At 39.2% G+C, this 20,257-nt stretch overlaps 1 non-coding gene across 1 annotated transcript; it reads left to right on the forward strand.

The window, feature by feature from the left end:
* Positions 1 to 18,143: 18,143 nt before the first annotated feature.
* On the forward strand, positions 18,144 to 18,277 carry LOC113931677. Its single transcript, XR_003522829.1, has one exon. It is a non-coding gene; the product is annotated as a U11 spliceosomal RNA (small nuclear RNA).
* Positions 18,278 to 20,257: the final 1,980 nt, after the last annotated feature.

The raw sequence follows: 20,257 nt of genomic DNA on the forward strand, positions 1-20,257 counted from the left end.
ATTATAGCTATACACATCAACATAGATAAATTTCAAAGTTGGGAGAGCAAAGGAAGAAGGAAAATATAATACAAAAAGTATGATTACATTTATATTAAGTCTCCAAATGGACAAGAAAAATAACATATTGTTTAATGAAACATACCAATAAAGTGAACTTATAAAGAAAAGCAAGGGAATGATAACAAAATTCAAGATAGTCGTTACTTCTGGGAGGGAATGAGGAGCTAACTCAGTGAAAACACCTGTGGGTTTCAGAGGCATTGATTATATTCCAGTTCTCAAGCTTGGCGATAGGTATGCAGGTTTTCATTTTATTATGATGCATACTGTTGTGAAAGCAGCTATTCCAAACCTGCCATCCCTCTTTGGAATTGTCCAATTACTGCCCTGAGCCTGGAACATTTTTTTATATGAATATAGTTATCTTTTGGCCCTGAATTCTTCTTTCTTATTAGGAGAATACTTTTCTCTGTTCTGGGTATGAGGTGAATGTCCTTGTACTGCTTAAATGTGAGTGTCATATGGCACCTGGCCAGCTCCATCAGTATATCTGCCCCACTGTGGGAAATGAACAGGGTCTTAACATTTCCTAAGTGTGTGAGGGAGAGGAAACTGGCCTTTTCCTAGAAGAGACACAAGGTTTTCAAGGTTGAAGGACTGTCGGATTCGCTGAGCACATATTTTACTCATGTGAAAATAGAAAAACCCACAAATACGCAGATAAACAGGAAATGCAGGAAATGGTCCTGACCTGATATAGGGATGAGCACTCAGAGACTGAGAGAAGCCTGTTACATTAGAGCTATATCAAACTGCAGAGAGAGGCAAGTTTAACTTCTGAGTGTGGACATTGGAAGGGGAGCAGGGCGCAGAGAGAAAGCTTCTGAGTTACCCAGAGTTTGTACTAAGGTTAGAGCCAGAAGTCTTACTCTAAGCTCAATGCCTTTGTTGTTCCAGAGGTTAAGTTTCCTATCAAAAGCCATGGATATTGCTATTTTGAATGTTAAAGTAGGAAGTAACCTTAGATTTTGGCATAGATGGGAGGTGTGGAATATGTGTGGGAACCAGCAAGTAGTCTAGTTTGTCAGATGCTTGGGTTATATGTAGGAAATATGCAGATATGAACCTGAAAAGGGAGGTTTGGTAAAATAGTAAGTGGCTCTTGAATACCAGACTGATGAAACTAATACCATAATAAACATAATAAATGGAGAAATCATTGAAGGTTGTTGAACAGGCGAATGGCATTTTTGAAAGCTTAATCTGTCAGCAAGTACAGGATAGATCAAAGGGGAGACACTGGTAGGAGAAAATCTTGGTGCAAACAGAAGACTTTAGCTCATTTCTGCTGTAATCCAGCCTTCAAGCATTAGAGAGAGGGAATAGGAATTGCTCAACTTCTCCATGGCACTCGGTTGCCAGCTCTTCTTTTCTATCTGATCCTACAGACTCTGGCCTGTATAGTCACCAAATGCTCTCATCTCTCAAATTTTCTTCTCCCTATTAAGAGGTTTTGCAACTATCAGTGGTTATTCTGAAAATGAAAGAGGCAGAGTTTTCCTGAAAGGATGAGTGTCCAGGGATATCTCAAGGGGTTGTTAGAAGCTGGCTGTATACCCAGACCAATTAAGCTCTGCTCTGGGAGGTACAGATGGACACATTTGCACATTAGGGAGAAAGAAGATGAAAGGAGAAGCCCCCTTTTGGCTTTAGACTTTGCAATAACTCTTCACTTCTTACCTTAGTAGGTAGTGGAAAGCAAGCATCTCACCAGTGAGTCTACCACACTTAGTATGTCATTGGAAAGTCCAAGCAGATCAGCACCCCAGCCCCAGCCCTGGAACTTGGAGTCAGAGTCCCAGTTCCAAACAACCACTCTTCCTCCCAGAGCCTCAGTTTCTTCATGTGTAGAATTGAAGTAATAATAATCCCTGCATTACCTACCTCAGAGCTGTAGTAAGGGTCCTGTGAGATAGCAGCTGTGAAAGTACTTAGTAAACTATAAAGAGCTGAGTTCATCATCATGGTTATTATAAAAGAGGATCCTTACTGGGATGAGTGATGCTGTGGAACCAGTAGTGCTTAATAAAGAATTCTTGGTGGTGCTGCCGCGACTGAGCATTTGACTTATGAGGAAAAAAATTACAGTTCGAAAACAGAAACTGGGTAACTTTCATTGTGAAGTAAATGTAACACAGAAGCCATCAGTGCAGGGACCTGGGAGAAGGGGTCCTTCCTGCTGACTCCATTACTCCTTCATTCCCTCTTTTGGATATCTCTTTTCAGCTTTTGCTCCTCTTCCTTTTTTTTATCAACTGAATTAATCTCACAGCCCACCTCCCGAACCTCTCTCCATTTCTCCTTTCCTGTAAATTCATTCTCATTCTCTCTCACTTCTTTTCTTTGTTTATTAAACTCTCCCCTTTCCTTGTCTTTGTTTGTCTTTAAATTTTACTCTGTCTCTGTCTGTCCCTTTCTTTTTTTCGGTTTCTCTCTTTCCTCCTGTCTGTCTCTGTCTCTTTCTGTCTGTCTCTCTTACCCCACCACACACACACACACACACACACACACACACACACACACACACACACACACACTTGTAAAACCAATTCTCTCTTCTGAGAGGCTCAAGGAGAGCCTCCTAGCCAGTGTTGCCAGGCAACACAATATCACATGGCCAGCCCCACATTTTCTGTCTGCTTCTTCAGAACTCTTTTGCTCAGACTCTATAACTATATAGTTCACACTGAGCATATCTGAATAAAGAAAGGGCTCAGTTGATTCACTTACAGTTGGCCAAAGGTGTCAGCTTTGCTGTGGGAGATCTAAGTTTCTGTAAATATAGTAGGAAGTGGGGAGGGAAGCTAAGGAAATGAGAACTGCAATAGGATGCCATGTGTTCTTGCAAACAACTCTCCAGAGCAGGGGGTTCTTGTATCCATGAAACTCCTAGGCACACTATGGAGAGGCCACAGGCACTGTAATATCCCCATGCAAAATCAAATATTTATACTTAACTGACTTTTTTGTTATTGTGAATGTTTAGAGCTTTCATCAAATTATCAAAGGGAAAAAGCCTTCCCAGGAAGTTCTTACATGTATTTCCAATTCCTATCAACTTGTCTGTGCTGAAGGTTTTCCATTGCCTACCCCCATACCCAAGCTTCCTATTTCTACATCCTGCTTTGATTTGTATGGACTGCTTCAATGGGTCCCCTTGTCCTGTGCTTCCAGGTGGGTCCAGCCAATGGGAGACACTAACAGAAGATCAAAAAGAGAGGTTGGAGAAGAGTTAGGACAGAGCATTTATTCCCCTGGCCTCCTCCCTGCCAGCTGCCAGAGGTTTGTTGAACTCCTCAACTGAAGATCACAGATCCTGTCTTGAAGCCCTCTCCATATAGGCTCCCATCTTCCTCTGGGCTCTGGTAACTGCTCTGTCCTCTTGCCCCTTCAGGCCCAAGGACAGTCAGGGCTCCAGCAATGGATATTTCAACACTCTTAATTCCATGGGATATCTCAAGACGGTTTTCTCATGCCACCTTGCTCAGTTGTTCAGGAGTTTATGAAGGTCCAGGACTGCTGAACTGGTATTGTGCCAAGAAGCCCATTGCTCAACTGATCAATTGTCAAGAAGGAACAATACCTCTTGGCACATGGCTTTATGGTGTTGGCCACTGATGGAGTTTTCTTCCATAAAGCCTCTGACTCTCCCCCTCTACCTGTACTCCCTCCCTCTGACTCTACCCCTTTCCTTGTACTCCTTCCCTTCTTTTCTCCCCAGTCTGTGGAATCTGGGGCAGGAGAAAAAAAAAAGTAGGTCACAGATGCTTCCAAATCTTCTCTGTCTTACACCTGAACTTCTGACTTTTGAGAAACTCAAGTCAAGATTTAGACACCTTTTTTTCTCTGGTTACATTCTGACAACTTTCCCTAAAGCCATAGGTGACTCATGTCTAGCATCTTGGCTGGGAGGGAGAGGGTCTTGGGGAAAATTTAATGAAGCACAGAAAAGGAAAATGCACAGGTTAATGTTTCAATACCTAATCTAGTCATGATCACTTTATTTTGGCTGTAGATGTCTTGAACTTTCAAGGTCATTTAGACTTAGAAGTTCCTACTTTTTTCTGAGCTAGCAGCATTTTTAAAAAAATAAAATTGTGGGGGCTGGACAATATAAAGGGAAAAAAACAGGGAGGACAATGAATTTCTGGGCTTTTCATATATGTAGGAGGATTTCATTTGTAATTGAGGATACCATTTGGGAAGTCCTTAGCAATCTATCAGACAAGATGATTTGATCCAGAGATCTCACTTTTCTGAGTCAATTGAACATTTTCACATTTTTATGTTCCTGGTTTCACATCTAGCTGGTCGTTCTAGAGATATTGCTGTAGAGCTTGTAGCTGGCCAGTCATGTTCACCTAATATAATGGAAAAGACCAAGATATTGTCCTGACAATGATAAGCTGGTTCATTAAATCTCTTGGGATTTTGCTGGGAAAGGCTGGGGAATTATACAGCAAAAACAGCATAGTGCTGTATGCAAAGAATCTGGTCTCAGGAAGAATGCTGTGTTCCATTTATTGCCTTTGTGCACCCAGACCTGATTATAGACTCCCTGGAGGTTTTACTTTGTGAACCATCTGGCCTATCATAAATGTTTGAATTCAGGGATGAGAGAAAGCACTTGCCCATTTCTTATAGTAAATTGGTGGAATGTAGTAATCAATATGGAAGAACTTTTTCAGTTTTTCATTATTTTTCTTTGTGTAATACCCTGGTTAATGACGTTTGAGATTATGTAGAAGGGTAGGGGTAGGGGTAGATTGAATAAATACATCAGTTCCCTGTGAAATTGCTTATATTACAAGTAGATGATTGAGTCATTTGAGTCTTCTAGGAAGCAAATGCTGGATTGGAGATGTAGGAGTGCAAGAGGGGGAACATCTGTGAAAAATAAGAGGCTTGAAGCATGACTGAGCTGGAAGACCCTTAGACTTCAATGCGTATCTGACATAGTTTCAGCCAATCTAACAGAGAGCTCTGGAGCAAGGATTTCCCATTAGAGGAATTCTTTGTTGGGCAGAAGTGGCCAGGGCCTTGTTAGTTATTAGGTAGGGCCTACCCAGGAACTCCGTGGTTTTCTTTCAAAAAGTGAGATGGATCATGAATGTGCTAATAGCTGGAGGCTGTCAGATAACGTCACTCTTTTCAGCTGAACTGCAAGTTCTTGCTTGAAGGGAGGCTTGAATGGTGCACCTCTGTAGCTGCCACAATGATCCGCTGAATTTGGTAGTAGAAATGTTTTGGTGATTTTATTCTGTCATTCATCTCACTTCACAAACATTTGACCCTGTGGCCATTGAATGGCATGAATAACATATATAGAAGCCTGAACCTTCAGATAAGTAGGGTGTTCTTTATGCAGTCTTATTATGAAAGTAAGTCATTTGGAAGTGGAAATAATGCATATAGAGTAGGACTCTGCTCTAAAGAATGACAGTGTCCAAGAGTCCTAAGAACCAAGGGAATGTAGGATTCAGAATATCTTTGGAACGAACACTTCAAATTATGGCAGTGTGGCAGATTCGGAGGTGAAGGCCTCTAAACAATCTTACCCATAGCCACCAAGAGTACTTGAGCCATAAGATGATGTCTGTCATATAAACCTGCCATTTACAGAACTGACTGGAGCCTTAGGAGTACTCATGGCCAATATAGATGATTTCTCAAGTATTTGACCTTATAGTGAATATGTGTTTCTATGGAGGCTTTCATCCTATTTACTCCGTGACACATTAAGGCCTTGGGGCTCTCTGTTGAGAAAAAAAAATCTTCATAATAACCTGGTTCCTTGGAAGACCATTTCTCAACCTCTGAGAAACTTTGTTTCTACTTATTTGGCTTCAGAGTTACCAACCTCTATGGTTACTAGCAAAGGCCCTTCCAGGGAAACTCCCCCTATGCCCATCCCCTACCCCTAATGTAACATAACTAGTGTCAGTTAAGCTCCTCTAATTCTAGGGTATGGTAATTTGTGCAGGCTCATTCCTCATAGTCTAATTGACTCCTAGCCTGGCATAGAGTTTGGTCAACTCATTCCAGTTGGTAAATGAAGAATAAGAATAATGCTAGGCTAATATTATTAATGATACCTAAGAATTATTGAGCACTCATTATTTTCCAGGTGCTGTATATATATGGCATATACAATTATCCTTGTTTTACATATGAGAAACTAGAGATTTGATAGATTAAGTAACTTGTCCTAATTCACCCCAGCTAATGAAAGGTAGAGCTGAGATTCAAACCCAGGATCGTGATCACTACACTGATGCAGAGTCTGTAGGTCATCTCAGTCATATGGAATGAATCTCCCTTTCAGAAGATTCAGGAAATAGTAAAAGACAAGGAGTAAATAATTTAGATGGGAGTCACAAGACTTAAAACTTAATTCTATTGGAGAAGAAATATATTTGGACAGCCATAACAATGGAGGTGGCAGTGACAGGCAAACTAGTCAGAGAATGGCATGGTAGAGGAGAACTTCTCATGAAGGAGGTTTGCCTTAACCCACAAGGGCATTCACTACAAGGCACGTTCTGGCAGTCAGTTATTTTACTTCCTGCCTGGGCCTAGAAAGAGTGTCATGACAAAGTATGGTCAGCATGCAACAGGGGTACCTGGAAGGTCCTAATATTGGGAACCTAGCTATGCAAAATCTATGGTAGAAACCCAGTTCCAGCCAAGTCACAAATCAAGTCTTGAGGAATTAAAAAAGATAAGGAGGAGCAAGCAGGTGATACAAGTCCAAGCTGGTTGGTAGGTAAGATGCAGAAACCAGAAAGTCAGAGCTTACAAGCAACCAATATCAACAAATAAGTTGGATGTTGATTCAAGATAGAAGCTGCATGGCCTCTTCTATTTCCATCCTCCCTTTTATTTTTTATTTTTATTTTTTTGGGGGGAGGGAACTAAGCTACCAATTTTATTAAATTTATTTTCTTTTTTTATTATGTTATATTAGTCACCATACAGTACATCATTGGTTTTTTTAAGTAATTTTTTATTGTTATGTTAATCACCATACATTACATCATTAGTTTTTGATGTAGTGTGCAATGATTCACTATTTGCAAATAACACCCAGTGCTCATTACAACACATACTCTCCTTAATACCCATCACCCGGCTACCCCATCCCCCCACTCCCTCCCCTCTGAAACCCTCAGATTTTTTCCTGGAGTCCATAGTCTCTCATGGTTTGTCTCCCCCTCTGGTCTCTCCCCCTTCAGTTTTCCCTTCCTTTCCGTAATGTCCTCTGGGCTATTCCTTATGTTCCACATCTGAGTGAAACCACATGGTACTTGTCTTTCTCTGCTTGAGTTATTTCACTTAGGATAATCCCCTCCAGTTCCATTCATGTTGATGCAAATGGTGGGTATTCATCATTTCTGATGGCTGAATAATATTCCATTGTATATATGAACCACATCTTCTTTATCCATTCATCTGTTGAAGGGCATCTTGCCTCCCTCCACAGTTTGGCTATTGTGGATATTGCTGCTATGAACATTGGTGTAGCACATTGGACTTCCATTCTCCCTTTTAAATCAGACCTCCTGAAGCCAGCAGGCTGAATTGTAGTTAGAAAACAAGAAGCCTATTGGTGATTCCCACCCTTGAGTACAGAGAATTACTTTCATGCTTCAGATATTGTGAAATTCTCAATATGACTTGTAGTTTATTCTTCTTTTACATATATCTGTTATGATTTTAGTCATGTTTTATAGAAAAAAGAAGCAAATACAGTGGGTTTTTCTTTTTTGCAAATACAGTACTTATATTTTACATTAGGTAAAATTCAGCCATCATACCAATGTCAAAATGGGTCTTGGGTGGGGCGGTGCCTGGGTGGTTCAGTTAGTTACATGTCTGCCTTCAGCTCACATCATGATCCCAGGGTCCTAGGATTGAGCCCTGCCTTGGGCTCCCTCCTTGGTGGCGAGCCTGCTTCTCCCTCTCCCTCTGCCTGCTGCTCCCCCTGCTTGTGTGCTCTCTCTCTCTCTCTGTCAAATAAATAAATAAAATCTTTAAAAAATGGGTCTTGGTTTTCAATGAATTAATTCTTCACAAGAAAGATAAAAAAATACAACTTTGAGTTTACCAAAATTGAATTAACAAGGTTAAGAAGTTGAGTAATAGAGCTAGAAAGAGATATAAATTTTTGTGAGAAATAAATTTTGTTTCAAAATATAATTTGGATGTAAATAGAACCAGACAGAGGATCAGAGTTGGGGGCCATTGCAAGAGTTTTGAGAAAGGGCAGGTTAAGCACTACTTATTTTTTTATTTTTTAAAATTTAAATTAAATTAAATAACATATTTAATCATTAATCATAAACATCATTAGTTTTTGATGTAGTTTGATGATTCATTAGTCGCATATAACACCCAGTGCTCATCACATCACGTACCCTCCTTAATGCCCATCACCCAGTTACTCCATCCCTCAACCCCCTCTCCTCCAGCAACCCTCAGTTTGTTTCCCAGAGTCAAGAGTCTCTCATGGTTTGTCTTCCTCTCTGATTTCTTCCCATTCAGTTTCCCTCCCTTCCCCTATGATCCTCTGCAGCAGGTTAAGCACTACTTAACTTAGAGCAAGCATTTATACTCAAGTGAGAGAACAACATCCTTCAAACTATGCTGTCCCCAGAAAATGAAAGTGAATCTAACCTCCCTAGTTGTTCTCTAAGTTGGACCTGGCCATCACAACCATCAGGCCAAGAACTTGGACTTCATGTTTTGGGAACCAAATGATATGAAATAACAGAATCTGCTGACTTTTTAATGAATATCTCTTTCATTCTCTCTTTCTTGTCTTTCTCCCTCTTCTCTTTGTCTCCAGCCTTCCCTACTTCAACGCTTGATTCTTTGGTAATGAATCCCAGAGTAGTTAATACATTCTATTCCAAATGGCTTTGGCTTCCTGATAGTGATTGTTTAGCCGACATTCTTCTTTCCAAATATGTGTCATCAATAAATATTTTTAGAAGAAGAGTGGATTGAAGTTTGACAGAAACCCAGTCCAACAGTGTTCTATTCTCCTTTGCTCCATTTAAGAATTATTAGTACTTGTTAAGCACTATGCTCTTCTCTTATTGAGCCTAGTTTTGTCCTTGCCTGAGTCCCACTTTTCCTCTTATTTCCTACTGGACTATAAATTTTTTGAGGGCAAAGTTTGTATCTTATTCATCTCTACTTTTCCAGGCCCTAAAGAAGCACTAATGCTTAGCAAAGTATTGTTGAATGAATACTATCTTATTCCTGCCTCACCACAGTATTTCTTTTTAAAAAAATCATTTATTTATTTATTAAAGTTTCGTTTAAACTCCAGTTAGTTAACATACAGTGTAATATTTATTTCAGGTATACAATTTAGTGATTCAATACTTCCATACAACACCCAGTGCTTAACCTGCACTTTCTCAAAACTCTTACAATGGCCCCCAACTCTGATCATATATATATATTCTTTTTTTAAATTATTATGTTATGTTAATCACCATACACTACATCATTAGTTTTTGATGTAGTGTTCCATGATTCATTGTTTGCTTTTAAAACCCAGGGCTCCATGCAGAATGTGCCCTCCTTAATACCCATCACCAGGCTAACCCATCCACCCAACCCTTCCCCTCTAGAACCCTCAGTTTGTTTTTCAGACTCCATAGTCTCTCATGGTTCATCTTCCCCTCCGATTCCCCCCCCCTTCATTCTTCTCCTCCTGCTATCTTCTTTTTTTTTTTTTTTAACATATAATGTATTATTTGTTTCAGAGGTACAGGTCTGTGATTCATCAATCTTACACAATTCACAGTGCTCACCATAACACATACAATATCTATCACCCAGCCACTCCATCCCTCCTACCCCCACCACTCCAGCAGCCCTCAGTTCGTTTCCTGAGATTAAGAATTCCTCATATCAGTGACATCATATGATACATGCCTTTCTTTGACTGACTTATTTCGCTCAGCATAATACCCTCCAGTTCCATCCACGTCATTGCAAATGGCAAGATTTCATTCCTTTGGATGGCTGCATAATATTCCATTGTATATATATACCACATCTTCTTTACACATTCATCTGTCAATGGACATCTTGGCTCTTTCCACAGTTTGGCTATTGTGGACATTGCTGCTATAAACATCGGGGTGCACATACCCCTTCGCATCCCTATATTTGTATCTTTGGAGTAAATACCCAGTAGTGCAATTGCTGGATCGTATGGTAGCTCTATTTTCAACTTTTTGAGGAACCTATATACTGTTTTCCAGAGTGGCTGCACCTGCTTGCATTCCCACCAACAGTGTAGGAGGGTTCCCCTTTCTCTGCATCCCCGCCAACATCTGTTGTTTCCTGACTTGTTAATTTTAACCATTCTGACCAGTGTGAGGTGGTATCTCATTGAGGTTTTGATTTGGATTTCCCTGATGCCAAGCGATGTTGAGCACTTTTTCATGTGTCTGTGGCCATTTGGATGTCTTCTTTGGAAAAATGTCTGTTCATGTCTTCTGCCCGTTTCTTGACTGGATCATTTGTTCTTTTGGTGTTGAGTTTGATAAGTTCTTTATAGATTTTTGATACTAGCCCTTTATCTGATATGTCATTTGCAAATATCTTCTCCCATTTTGTCAGTTGTCTTTTGGTTTTGTTGACTGTTTCCTTTGCTGTGCAAAAGCTTTTTATCTTGATGAAGTCCCAATAGTTCATTTTTGCCCTTGCTTCCCTTGCCTTTGGTGATACTTCTAGGAAGAAGTTGCTACGGCAAAGGTCGAAGAGGTTGCTGCCTGTGTTCTCCTTTAGGATTTTGATAGACTCCTGTCTCACATCTAGGTCTTTCATCCATTTGGAGTCTATTTTTGTGTGTGGTGTAAGGAAATGGTCCAGTTTCATTCTTCTGCATGGAGCTGTCCAATTTTCCCAACACCATTTGTTGAAGAGACTTTTTTCCATTGGACATTCTTTCCTGCTTTGTCGAAGATGAGTTGACCATAGAGTTGAGGGTCCATTTCTGGGCTCTCTATTCTGTTCCATTGATCTATGTGTCTGTTTTTGTGCCAATACCATACTGTCTTGATGATGACAACTTTGTAATAGAGTTTGAAGTCCAGAATTGTGATGCCGCCAGCTTTGTTTTTTTTTTTCAATATTCCTCTATTCTGGGTCTTTTCTGGTTCCATACAAATTGGAGGATTATTTGTTCCATTTCTTTGAAAAAAGTGGATGGTATTTTGATAGGGATTGCACTGAATGTGTGGATTGCTCTAGGTAGCATTGACATCTTCACAATATTTGTTCTTCCAATCCATGAGCATGAAACATTTTTTTTTTCATTTCTTTGTGTCTTCCTCAATTTCTTCCATGAGTATTTTATAGTTTTCTGAGTACGGATTCTTTGCCTCTTTGGTTAGATTTATTCCTAGGTATCTTATGGTTTTGGGTGCGATTGTAAATGGGATCAACTCCTTAATTTCTCTTTCTTCTGTCTTGTTGTTGGTGTATAGGAATGCCACTGATTTCTGTGCATTGATTTTATATCCTGCCACTTTACTGAATTCCTGTATGAGTTCTAGTAGTTTTGGGGTGGAGTCTTTTGAGTTTTCCACATAAAGTATCATATCTTCTGCAAAGAGAGAGAGCTTGACTTCTTCTTTGCCAATTTGGATGCCTTATATTTCTTTCTCTTTTCTGATTGCTAAGACTAGAACAACAGTGGTGATAGTGGACATCCCTGCCATGTTCCTGACCTTAGGGGGAAAGCTCTCAGTTTTTCCCCATTGAGAATGATATTTGCTGTGGGTTTTTCAGAGATGGCGTTTAAGATATTGAGGTATGTAACCTCTATCCCTATATACTCTGAAGAGTTTTGATCAAGAAAGGAGGCTGTACTTTGTCAAATGCTTTTTCTGCATCTATGGAGAGGATCATATGGTTCTTGTTCTTTCTTTTATTAATGTATTGTATCACACTGATTGATTTGTGGATGTTGAACCAACCTTGTAGCCCAGGGATGAATCCCACTTGATCGTGGTGAATAATCCTTTCAATGTACTGTTGTATCCTATTGGCTAGTATTTTGGTGAGAATTTTTGCATCCATGTTCATCAAGGATATTGGTCTGTAATTCTTTTTGATGGGGTCTTTGTCTGGTTTGGGGATCAAGGTAATGGTGGCCTCATAAAAAGAGTTTGGCAGTTTTCCTTCCATTTCTATTTTTGGGAACAATTTCAGAAGAATAGGTATTAATTCTTCTTTAAATGTTTGGTAGAATTACCCTGGGAAGCCATCTGGCCCTGGGCTTTTGTTTCTTGGGAAATTTTTGATGACTGCTTCAATTTCCTTAGTGGTTGTAGGTCTATTCAGGTTTTCTATTTCTTCCTGGTTCAGTTTTGGTAGTTGATACATCTCTAGGAATGCATCCATTTCTTCCAGATTATCTAATTTGCTGGCATAGAGTTGCTCATAATATGTTCTTATAATCGTTTGTATTTCTTTGGTGTTGGTTGTGATGTCTCCTCTTTCATTCATGATTTTATTTATTTGGGTCATTTCTCTTTTCTTTTTGATAAGTCTGGCCAGGGGTTTATCAATCTTATTAATTCTTTCAAAGAACCAGCTCCTAGTTTCATTGATCTGTTCTACTGTTCTTTTGGTTTCTATTTCATTGATTTCTGCTCTGATCTTTATTATTTCTCTTCTCCTGCTGGGTTTAGGCTTTATTTGCTGTTCTTTCTCCAGCTCCTTTAGGTGCAGGGTTAGGTTGTGTATTTGAGACCTTTCTTGTTTCTTTAGAAAGGCTTGTATTGTTATATACTTTCCTCTTAGGACTGCCTTTGCTGCATCCCAAAGATTTTGAACAGTTGTGTTTTCACTTTCATTGGTTTCCATGAATTTTTTAAATTCTTCTTTAATTTCCTGGTTCACCCATTCATTCTTTAGTAGGATGCTCTTTAGCCTCCACGTATTTTAGTTCTTTCCGACCTTCCTCTTGTGATTGAGTTCTAGTTTCAAAGCATTGTGGTCTGAAAATATGCAAGGAATGACCCCAATCTTTTGGTAGCAGTTGCGACCTGATTTGTGACCTAGGATGTGATCTATTCTGGAGAATGTTCCATGGGCACTAGAGAAGAATATGTATTTTGTTGCTTTGGGATGGAATGTTCTGAATATATCTGTGAAGTCCATTTGGTCCAGTGTGTCATTTAAAGTCTTTATTTCCTTGTTCATCTTTTGCTTAGATTATCTGTCCATTTAAGTGAGAGTGATGTTAAAGTCTCCTACTATTATTTTATTGTTGTTGATGTGTTTCTTTGATTTTGTTATTAATTGGCTTATATAATTGGCTGCTCCCATGTTAGGGGCATAGATATTTAAAATTGTTAGATCTTCTTGTTGGATAGACCCTTTTAATAGGATATAGTGTCCTTCCTCATCTCTTATTACAGTCTTTGGTTTAAGATCTAATTTGTCTGATATAAGGATTGCCACCCCAGCTTTCTTTTGTTGTCCATTAGCATGGTAAATGGTTTTCCACCCCCTCACTTTCAATATGGGGGTGTCTTTGGGTCTAAAATGAGTCTCTTGCAGGGAGCATATCAATGGATCTTGTTTTTTCATCCAATCTGATACCCTGTGTATTTTGATTGGGGCATTTAGCCCATTTACATTCAGGGTAACTATTGAAAGGTATGAATTTAGTGCCATTGTATTGCCTGTAAGGTGACTGTTACTGTATATTGTCTGTGTTCCTTTCGGGTCTATGTTACTTTTAGGCTCTCTCTTTGCTTAGAGGACCCCTTTCAATATTTCTTTTAGGGCTGGTTTCGTGTTTGCAAATTCCTTTAGTTTTTGTTTGTCCTGGAAGCTTTTTATCTCTCCTTCTGTTTTCAATGACAGCCTAGCTGAGTATAGTATTCTTGGCTGCATATTTTTCTCATTTAGTGCTCTCAATATATCATGCCAGTCCTTTCTGGCCTGCCAGGTCTCTGTGGATAGGTCTGTGGCCAATCTAATGTTTCTACCATTGTAGGTTACAGATCTCTTCTCCCGAGCTGCTTTCAGGATTTTCTCATTGTCTCTGAGACTCATAAGTTTTAGTATTAGATGTCGAGGAGTTGACCTATTTTTATTGATTTTTGAGAGAGGTTCTGTGTGCCTCCTGGATTTTGATGCCTGTTTCCTTCCCCAAATTAGGGAAGTTCTCTGCTATAATTTGCTCCAATATACCTTCTGCCCCTCTCTCTCTTTCTTCTTCTTCTGGGATCCCAATTATTCTAATGTTGTTTCATCTTATGGTATCATTTATCTCTCGAATTCTGCCCTCGTGGTCCAGTAGTTGTTTATCTCTCTTTTTCTCAGGTCTTTATTTTCCATCATTTGGTCTTCTATATTACCAATTCTCTCTTCTGCTTCATTTATCCTAGCAGTTAGAGCCTCCATTTGTGATTACACCTCATTAATAGCCTTTTTGATTTCGACTTGGTTAGATTTTAATTCTTTTATTTCTCCAGAAAGGGTTTCTCTAATATCTTCTATACTTTTTTCAAGCCCAGCTAGTATCTTTAAAATCATCATTCTGAACTCTAGTTCCGACATCTACTAATGTCCATATTGATTAGGTCCTTGGCAGTCGGTACTGCCTCTTGTTCTTTTTTTTTGAGGTGATATTTTCCTTCTTGTCATTTTGTCCAGAGGAGAATAGATGAATGAGAGAACAAAATGCTAACAGGGTAACAACATTCCGAGAACATATACACTAAACAAATCAGAAAAGACCTAAAACCGGGGGAAAAGAAAGGGAACAAAAGAAAAAAGAGAAAAAAAAAGAAAAAGAAAAAGATAAAATCAAACAAACAAAAACAAAACAAAACAGAATATGATCAAATATGATCGGGCTGGTGCATAGATCAGTGCCACACACTAGATTTTGGGCATATTTTTGACTGTTAGAAGAAAGTGCCTCCCAAAATTTTAAAGAAAGAAAAACTTGTATATGTATGAAAATAAGGGTTAATACGATGATGGGATGGAATATGACTGTAAAAATGAAAATTATAAAAGATTTTATAAAAGGAATTGATAAGATAAGAAGTTGGTTGAAAAAAGAAGGAAGAGGATTTAAAAAAAAGGGAGAGAATGTGATCAAGCAGGAGACTAGAACAAAGCCATACACTAGCGATTTAGGGTATATTTTGATCTGTTAGAAGATACTGTATGCCAAAATTTTAAAGAGAGAACGACTTATATATATATATATACACCAAAAATAAGGGTAACTACTATAAAGGGGTAGAATATGACTCTAAAAATGAAAAATAAAAAATATTTTTAAAAAAGAGGATTAATAAGATGTTGGTTGAAAAAGGGAAAAAGAAAAATTAAAAAAAAGACAGTTAAAAAAATTAACTTTGAAAGACTAAAGAATCATGGGGAAAAAGCCCTGAATTCTATGTGCTGTATTCCCCTACTGCTGGAGTTCTGCTGTTCTCATTGATCAGTAAACTTGGTCTTGGCTGGCTATTCTTGCTGATCTTCTGGGGGAGGGGCCTGTTGCAGTGGTTCCCAAATGCCTTTGCCGGAGGCAGAATTGCCCCGCCCTTGCCTGGTCTGGGTTAAGTTATCTGCTTGGGTTTGCTTTCGGTAGCTTTTGTTCCCTGCAAGCTTTCTGTACAGCTTTGGAGGGCGAGAGTGAAAATGATGGCCTCCCAATCTCTGCCCGGAGGAGCTGAGAACTCAGGAGCCCCACTCCTCAGTGAGCCCCTAGAGAAAAGCAGTCAGTCACTCCCGTCTCCCTGGTCTCCGGCCGCACTCTGTGCTCACCTGGCCTGTGACCGAGCATTTCTACCTCTGGCACTGACCCAGTGTGGAGTCTCCAAACCCAGCAGATCCCTGTGGTGCACTCCTGTGCTGCTTCTCCCAGGGGAGGAAGGGAAGTCTCCCCGGATCTGCCATTTGTTGGGTCCCTGCTGGAGGAGCAGTGGTCCAACTGTGCCTTGGATCACGGTTTATGGTATCCCTGAGCTGAGAGCCCACTCCTCGGCTCCCTCTCTGCAGCTGGCTTCCCCACTCCAATACCTGGGAGCCCTGCCGCACTCAGGCACCCCTGGTCTTTCTGTGACCCCGAGGGTCCTGAGACCACACTGTCCCAGCATGGGTTCCACCCCCCACTTAGCCACTGGAGTGACATCCCTCAGTGGAGCAGACTTCTAAAAGTTCCAGTTTTGTGCTCTGTTGCTCTATCACTTGCCAGAAATGGCCAACGGAGGCCCCCTCCCCCGCCATCTATCCTCTGAATATCACCTGGGATTCACTTCTCTGCACGTCCTACCTTCTAGAAAGTGGTCGCTTTTCTGTTCAGAGAGTTGTTGCTATTCTTTTCTTTGTTCTTTTGTTGAGTTCGTAGGTGTTCAGAATGGTTTGATCCCTATCCAATTAAATTCCTGGGACCAGATGAAATCCAGGTCTCCTACTTCTCCGCCATCTTGCTCCTCTCTCTATATATTCTTTATCCATTAATCAGTTGATGGACATTTGGGTGTGTATAATTTGGCTATTGCTGATAATGTTGCTATAAATATTGGGGTGTGTGCATGTATCCCTTGGAATTAGCATTTTTGGATGCTTTGGGTAAATAATAACTGGATCATAGGGTGGTTCTATTTTTAACTTTTTGAGACACCTCCATACTGTTTCCCAGAGTGGCTCTACCAGTTTGCATTCCCACCAACAGTGTAAGAGGGTTCCCGTTTCACCACCTCCTTGCCAACACCTTTCTTTTGTTGTTAATTTTAGCCATTTTGACAGGTGTGAGTTGATATCTCCTTGTAGTTTTGATTTGTATTTCCTTGATGCTTTAGCCATTTTGACAGGTGTGAGTTGATATCTCCTTGTAGTTTTGATTTGTTTTTCCCTGTTGATGAGTGATGTTGAACATCTTTTCATGTTCCTATTGGTCATCTGTATGTCTTCTTTGGAAAAATGTCTACTCATGTCTTCCGCCCATCTTTTGGCTGGATTATTTTTCGGGGGGTGTTGAGTTTTATAAGTTCTTTATGTATTTTGGACACTAACCCTGTATCAGTAACATCGCAGGATACAAAATCAATGTAGAGAAATCTGTTGCATTTTCATACACCAATAATGAAGCAGTAGAAAGAGAAATCAAGGAATCAATCCCATTTACAATTGCACCAAAAGCCATAAGACACCTAGGAATAAACTTAACCAAAGAGGTAAGAGATCTGTATCCAAAAAACTGTAGAACACTTATGAAAGAAATTGAAGATGACACAAAGAAATGGAAAAACATTCCATGTTCACAGATTGGAAGAACAAATATCATTAAAATGTCTATATTACCCAAAGTAATCTACACATTTAATGCAATCCCTATCAAAATAGCACCAGCATTTTTCACAGAGCTAGAACAAACCATCCTAAAATTTGTATGGAACCACAAAAGACCCCAGATAGCCAAAGCAACCTTGAAAAAGAAAAGGAAAGGTGGAGGCATCAAAATTCCAGACTTTAATTTATATTACAAAGCTATAGTGATCAAAACAGTATGGTACTGGCACACACAAAAAAAGACACATACATCAATGGAACAGAATAGAAAACCCAGAAATGAATCCACAACTATATGGTCAACTAATCTTCAACAAAACAGGAAAGACTATCCAATGGGAAAAAGACAGTCTCTTCAACAAATGATGTTGGGAAAACTGGACAGCAACATACAAGAGAATGAAACTGGACCACTTTCTTACACCATACACTAAAATAAATTCAAAATGGATGAAAGACCTAAATGGGAGATGAGAAACCATTGAAATCCTAGAGGAGAACACAGGCAGTAAGCTCTTTGACATCAACCACAACAACTTCTTACTAGATATAGCTCCTGAGGCAAGGGAAACAAAAACAAAAATAAACAAGTGAGACTTCATCAAAATAAAAAAAAAACCTTCTGCACAGTGAGGGAAACAATCAACCAAACTAAAAAGCAGCCTACAGAATGGGAGAAGATATTCGCAACACAGTATTTCTATCTTTAAAATGGTCAAGTAGTAAAAAAGGACTTCTGTTGTGAGTGGCACATGTAGGGCAGCTCCATTGCTCTTCTTGCAGAATCGACATCAAGAGATTTCAGAAGCATAAGTTTTTGGTACCTGTGCAACTAGTGATCATTGGTCCCAGTGTCCCCACTGATAAAATAAAATACAGATTCAAGGGATACATGCACCCCAGTGTTTATAGCAGCATTATAAACAATAGCCAAACTATGGAGAGAGCCCAAATATCCATCAACTGATGAATGGGTACAGAAGATATGGTATACATACAACGGAATATTAATCAGCCATCAAAAAGAATGAAATCTTGCCATTTGCAGTGACATGGATGGAAAACAGATGAACATATGGGAAGGGGAAAAGTAAAAAAGGAGAGAGGGAAACAAGCCATAAGAGATTCTTAAAGATAGAGAACAAACTGAGGGTCTGAGGAGGAAGGTGGGTGGGGCATGGGCTAGATAGGTGATGTGTATTAAGGAGGGCACCTGTTATGATGAGCACTGGGTATTGTATGTAAGTGATGAAACACTGAACTCTACTCCAGAAACCAATATTGCACTGTATGTTAACTACGTAAAATTTAATTTAAAAAAACCAGAAAAAAGTAAATTAGCCAACTTTCACCTGAACTACTATTTGGCTCAAGAGATATTTGGAAGGTTGAGCTAAAAATAATCAGATATGGAAGGGTGAGAGAGGTAAAAAGAATCACGTATGACTCAAAAATTAATGCGTCAATAACTGAGGTGGAAACAGGAACAGACACAGGCAGAGGAAAGATGAAGTTTTGATATGAGTTTAAAGGATATGTAGTATATCAGAGCCAAGATCATATTCTTTAGGAAATTGGATAGGAAAGATAGTTCAGGAAAGAACATGGTAGATAAAGATTTTCATGTCATTAGCATTGAGGTGATGCTTGAAATTGTAATATATGAGGTCAACCAGGGAGTGAGAAAAGAAGAGATCTTAGGAGAGAGCCCTGAAAAACACTAATGTTTAAAAGCAGGTAGAAGAAGAGAGTTTCTGAGGGAGACTGAGGTGGATCAGCCAGAGAGGCCGTCAGCTGTTAAAATCCAAGAATATAATGCTTCTGGACTTGGAAAATGACCCCAGGCCTCTTTCTATCTTCACTTGTTGCTCTGATTTTAGCTCCTGGTGATTGGCTTTCTTTATTTTCTTGCAAGGTCAGTTATACATTTATATGGAAATTTGCTATAATTTATCCAGATTTTGGTTTGTGGAGCAAGAAAGTATTTCAGAATACTAATCCACCACACTGTCAGGAGTATTCCACTGTATTTCTTTTAAAATTAAAAACAGCCGGTTATAACTTGATAAAAGACATTCATGCAAAACTTACAGCCAACATCATACTTAAATGTGAAAGACTGAATGCTTTCCCTTAAGATCAAGAACAAGACAAGGATGTCAGCTGTCACCATCTTTATTCAATGTTGTACTGAAGAGTCTAGCCAGTGCAATAAACAAAACAAAACAAGACAAAAAACAAGAAATAATAGGCCATATTAGAAAGGAAGAATGATCAAAACTGTCCTTTGAAGATGACATGTTCATCTATGTAGCAAATTCTGTGACTTCTACAAAGACTATTAGAACAAATAAGTGAGTTTGGCAAGATTGCAGGATACCAGGTCAGTATACAAAAACCAACTGAATTTCTATATACTAGCAATGAACAATTGGAAATTGAAAAAAAAATTCCAGTTACAATGTCATAAAAATATGAAATACTCAGGACCTGTGCAATGAAAACTAATAAACATCATTGAGATAAATTAAAGAATACCTTAAAAAATTGACAGATGTGTTCATGGGATAAAAGACTCAATATTATTAAATGTCACTTATCCCCAAATTGACCTGTAAGTGTAATGCAATCTCAATCATAATCTTAAAAGGCATTTGTGTGGAAATTGACAAGCTAATCTTAAAGTCTCCATGGAAGTGCAAATGTCCCAGAATAGCCAAACCAATTTTGGAAACAACAAAGATGTAGGACTTACTTTAGTTGATTTTAAGAGATAGTATTACAAAGCCATAGTAATCAAAGCAGTGTGGTATTGGCATATAGATAGACAAGTGGAACA

This window comes from Zalophus californianus, chromosome X (assembly GCF_009762305.2).
Source record: "Zalophus californianus isolate mZalCal1 chromosome X, mZalCal1.pri.v2, whole genome shotgun sequence".
NCBI classification, from domain to species: Eukaryota; Metazoa; Chordata; class Mammalia; order Carnivora; family Otariidae; genus Zalophus; species Zalophus californianus.